Source organism: Glycine max, chromosome 4 (genome assembly GCF_000004515.6).
Source record: "Glycine max cultivar Williams 82 chromosome 4, Glycine_max_v4.0, whole genome shotgun sequence".
NCBI classification, from domain to species: Eukaryota; Viridiplantae; Streptophyta; class Magnoliopsida; order Fabales; family Fabaceae; genus Glycine; species Glycine max.
Genome location: NC_016091.4, coordinates 26,886,968 through 26,892,650, shown reverse-complemented (window position 1 = coordinate 26,892,650; position 5,683 = coordinate 26,886,968).

Genomic DNA, 5,683 nt, shown 5'->3' with positions numbered 1-5,683 from the left:
AAATGAGGAAGATTTGGCTATTCGTCTGTAGGGCTTTTCTTTGTTACGGTTCAACAAACGTTGCATTTGTGTAGTCCACGCGTCCAGAAATAAGCGTTGAGATTCATCCAGTTGATGATATACACCACCATTGTCACCAGCTCTTGCCATGATTAAGGAACAAAGAATTTTGCAGTAAATTAAAAAAAATTCAGGACCTCACCACACTCTACTCACGTGTTTCTCTCTTTAATGGTAGTTCACTCGTGTTTGATGCTCTCAATATAGGCTTTTGTGTGATGTTTTCACTCTTGCCTTTTACCACTCACTTCCTCTTAAGTTCCTGGATGGATCGAATTAGACACACAAGGTAATATAAAATAAAAGGAAAGACAATATAATTATCAGAGTAACAGATTTGATTTGGGATAACAACTTGGACTTGATTTGGATAGCAGATTGGATTTGATTTGGATAACAGATTAGATTTGGATAACAAATCTGATTTGGATAAAAAAATTGATTTGATTTGATTTGGATAATAGATCAGATTTGGATAACAAATTAGATTTAATTTGGATAACATATATGATAACAAATAAGATAACAGATAGGATAACAGATAAGATAACAGATATGACAAGTAAACTTCAAATGCTCATAACTTTTGCTACGGTTGTCCGTTTGAGGCCCACTATATATCAAAACGCTCAGAATTCAGAGGAGAATCTAGATAAGGGGATTTGGTACACAATTTTCTGCCAAAAAAAAGCCTCTAACTGCCTCAATTTCGTGTTGAAAGATCAAACACCCACTTTCTCTTTTTTCTCTTTCTTCTTTTCTTCTCTTTTTTTTTCTTCAAAATTTCTGCAACTTTTTTTTTACTTGAAACAGAACCCAAACAATTTTTTTTTACGACACAAAGTCTGAAAGACACTAGAAACAAGAACAACAACAAGAACACAAACGTGACAAGAACAAGAACGAAACAAAGACACAAACAAGAACGCAACAAGACGCAAACAAGAAAAACAAATAACAGAACAAGGACAAAACACGAACCAAGACAAATTACAAAGAAAAATAATAGGATAAGATAGAACCTGTATCAAGAGCCGAAGCTCTGATACCAGATGATGTGAATCTTACGGGGCGGATCGTTTGATACAGGTTACGAAGGTTTGGATGACGCCACTTCCAGTGAAGGAAGATAAGTCATGGTAGACGCCACTTCCAGTGAAGGAAGATAAGTCTGGGTAGACGCCACTTCCGGTTAAGGAAGATAAGTCTGGGTAGACGCCACTTCCAATGAAGGAAGATAAGTCTGGGTAGACGCCACAAGGATTACCTTGATAAGTCTGATAATTGGTTCAACAAGGAACCCAGAGAGAAACTCTCACAAAATTTTATCAAAATGCCAAAAGTTTTTCTTATTCAAAACAAAAACCAATACTTATAGTGTAGCTGAACGAAAAGATAAAAATAGACATGGGCCTTCTAAACAGTTTGGGCCAAAATTACAATAAAAATAAATTATAACTAAAAACTTATTTAACTTGGGCCTTCAGCAACAATTAATAGTCTTGATAGTGTCTCTGCCTCTGGGCCTTCATCCTTCTCCACTCGGGGGCTTTATCCTTCTCCACTTGGGTCTTCGTCCTTCTCCACTTGGGCCTTTAGCCTGTATTTGGCCAGTTTCATGATTCTCATCACCGGTGTCGCCAGAACCACAACTTCGGGTGAGCTGGAACGAAAAAACCTAGCCGACAAACGTTGAAATTTTTACGGCAACACCGAAAAAAATAGAATCCTCTACCGTTAAAAAATATTATCGGCCAGCGTTTGTAAAAAAAAATTCCCCAATGTCGGCTGAAAAATATCAGTCGCGGCTTTACAACGACCGATGTCTGCTATTGTATCTTCTATTCAATCCCTAAATAATATTTGGATGATGTCTAGTTAGAACTGTTCGATCGGTGTCATCCGGTGATGCTTCTTTTTTAAACATTGATCGGACATGTTTCCTGGCCGACGTCGGCTAACATTTCTTTCGATCCGTATCGGTGAATCATGTGTTTTTGCCGAGTTGGCTAATGTTTTCCTTGCCAAGCAAATGAATACATGCCGGTGTCGGCAGAACCACAACTTCGGGTGAGCTCGAACGAAAAAACCTAGCCGACAAACGTTGAAATTTTTACGGCAACACCGAACAAAATAGAATCCTCTACCGTTAAAAAATAGTATCGGCCAGCGTTTGTAAAAAAAAATACCGCAATGTCGACTGAAAAATATCAGTCACGGCTTTACAACGGCCGACGTCGGCCATTGTATCTTCTATTCAATCCCTGAATAATATTTGGATGATGTCTAGTAGGAACTGTTCGATCGGTGTCATCCGGTGATGCTTCTTTTTTAAACCTTGATCGGACATGTTTCCTGGCCTACGTCGGCTAACATTTTTTTCGATCCGTATCGGTGAATCATGTTTTTTTGCCGAGTTGGCTAATGTTTTCCTTGCCAAGCAAATGAAAACATGCCGGTGTCGGCCGAATCACAATTTCCGTTGAGCTCAAACGAAAAAACCTAGCCGACAAACGTTGAAATTCTTACGGCAACACCAAACAAAATAGAATCCTCTACCGCTAAAAAATAGTATCGGCCAGCGTTTGTAAAAGAAATTGCGCAATGTCGGCCGAAAAATATCAGTTGCGGCTTTACAATGGCCGATTTCGGTTATTGTATTTTCTATCCAACCCCTTAATAATATTTGGATAATGTCTATTAGGAAATGTTCGAGTGGCGTCATCCGTTGACGCTTCTTTTTTAAACATTTATCGGACAAGTTTCCTGGCCGACGTTGGCTAACATTTTTTTCGATCCGTATCGATGAATCATGTTTTTTTGCCGAGTTGGCTAATGTTTTCCTTTCCAAGCAAATGAAAACATGCCGGTGTCGTCCGAATTACAATTTCTGTTGAGCTCAAACGAAAAAACCTAGCCGACAAACGTTGAAATTTTTACGGCAACACCGAACAAAATAGAATCCTGTACCTAAAGAATAGTATCGGCCTTGCCAAGCAAATGAAAACATGCCGGTGTCGGCCGAATCACAATTTTGGTTGAGCTCAAACGAAAAAACCTAGCCGACAAACGTTGAAATTTTTACGGCAACACTGAACAAAATAAAATCCTTTACCGTTAAAAAATAGTATCGGCCAGCGTTTGTATAAGAAATTGCGCAATGTCGGCAGAAAAATATCAGTCGCGGATTTACAATGGCCGATGTTGGCTATTGTATTTTCTATTCAATCCCTGAATAATATTTGGATGATGTCTATTAGGAAATGTTCGATCGGCGTCCTCCGGTGATGCTTCTTTTTTAAACCTTGATCGGACATGTTTCCTGGCCGACGTCGGCTAACATTTTTTTCGATACGTATCGGTGAATCATGTTTTTTTGCGTAGTTGGTTAATATTTTCCATGCAAAGTAAATGAATACATGCCGGTGTCGGCGGAACCACAACTTCGGGTGAGCTGGAACGAAAAAACCTAGCCGAGAAAAGTTGAAATTTTTACGGCAACACCGAACAAAATTGAATCCTCTACCGTTAAAAAATAGTATCGGCCAGCGTTTGTAAAAAAAAATACCGCAATTTCGACTGAAAAATATCAGTCACGGCTTTACAATGGCCGATGTCGGCTATTATATCTTCTATTCAATTCCTGAATAAAATTTGGATGATGTCTAGTAGGTAATGTTCGATCGGTGTCATCCGGTGATGCTTCTTTTTTAAAACATGATCGGACATGTTTCCTGGCCGAAGTCGGCTAACATTTTTTTCGATCAGTATCGGTGAATCATGTTTTTTGGCCGAGTTGGCTAATGTATTCCTTGCCAAGCAAATGAATACATGCCGGTGTCGGCAGAACCACAACTTCGGGTGGGCTGGAACGAAAAAACCTAGCCGACAAACGTTGAAATTTTTACGGCAACACCGAAAAAAATAGAATCCTCTACCGTTAAAAAATAGTATCGGCCAGCGTTTGGAAAAGAAATTGCGCAATGTCGGCAGAAAAATATCAGTCGCGGCTTCACAACGGCTGATGTCGGCCATTGTATCTTCTATTCAATCCCTGAATAATATTTGGATGATGTCTAGTAGGAACTGTTCGATCGGTGTCATCCGGTGATGCTTCTTTTTTAAACATTGATCGGACATGTTTCCTGGCCGACGTCGGCTAACATTTCTTTCGATCCGTATCGGTGAATCATGTTTTTTTGCCGAGTTGGCTAATGTTTTCCTTGCCAAGCAAATGAATACATGCCGGTGTCGGCCGAATCACAATTTCCGTTGAGCTCGAACGAAAAAACCTAGCCGACAAACGTTGAAATTTTTACGGCAACACCGAACAAAATAGAATCCTCTACCGTTAAAAAATAGTATCGGCCAGCGTTTGTAAAAAAAAATACCGCAATGTCGACTGAAAAATATCAGTCACGGCTTTACAATGGCCGACGTCGGCCATTGTATCTTCTATTCAATCCCTGAATAATATTTGGATGATGTCTAGTTGGAACTATTCGATCGGTGTCATCCGGTGATGCTTCTTTTTTAAACCTTGATCGGACATGTTTCCTGGCCTACGTCGGCTAACATTTTTTTCGATCCGTATCGGTGAATCATGTTTTTTTGCCGAGTTGGCTAATGTTTTCCTTGCCAAGCAAATGAAAACATGCCGGTGTTGGCGGAACCACAACTTCGGTTGAGCTCAAACAAAAAAACCTAGCCGACAAACGTTGAAATTGTTACGGCAACACCAAACAAAATAGAATCCTCTACCGTTAATAAATAGTATCGGCCAGCGTTTGGAAAAGAAATTGCGCAATGTCGGCAGAAAAATATCAGTCGCGGCTTCACAACGGCCGATGTCGGCTATTGTATCTTCTATTCAATCCCTGAATAATATTTGGATGATGTCTAGTAGGAACTGTTCGATCGGTGGTCATCCGGTGATGCTTGTTTTTTAAACCCTTGATCGGACATGTTTCCTGGCCGACGTCGGCTAACATTTTTTTCGATCCGTATCTGTGAATCATGTTTTTTTGCCGAGTTGGCTAATGTTTTCCTTGCAAGGCAAATGAAAACATGCCGGTCTCGGCGGAACCACAACTTCAGTTGAGCTCGAACGAAAAAACATAGCCGAAAAACATTGAAATTTTTACCGCAACACCGAACAAAATAGAATCCTCTAGCGTTAAAAAATAGTATCGGTCAGCGTTTTTAAAAGAAATTGCGCAATGTCGGCAGAAAAATATCTGTCGCGGCTTTACAACGGCCGATGTCTGCTGTTGTATTTTCTATTCAATCCCTGAATAATATTTGGATGATGTCTATTAGGAAATGTTCAATCGGCGTCATACGGTGACGCTTCTTTTTTAAAACTTGATCGGACATATTTCCTTGCTGACGTCGGCTAACATTTTTTTCGATCCGTATCGGTGAATCATGTTTTTTTGCCGAGTTGGCTAATGTTTTCCTTGCAAGGCAAATGAAAACATGCCGGTCTCGGTGGAACCACAACTTCGGTTGAGCTCGAACGAAAATACCTCGCCGAAAAACTATGAAATTTTTACGGCAACACCGAAAAAAATAGAATCCTCTACCGTTAAAAAATAGTATCGGCCAACGTTAGTAAAAGAAA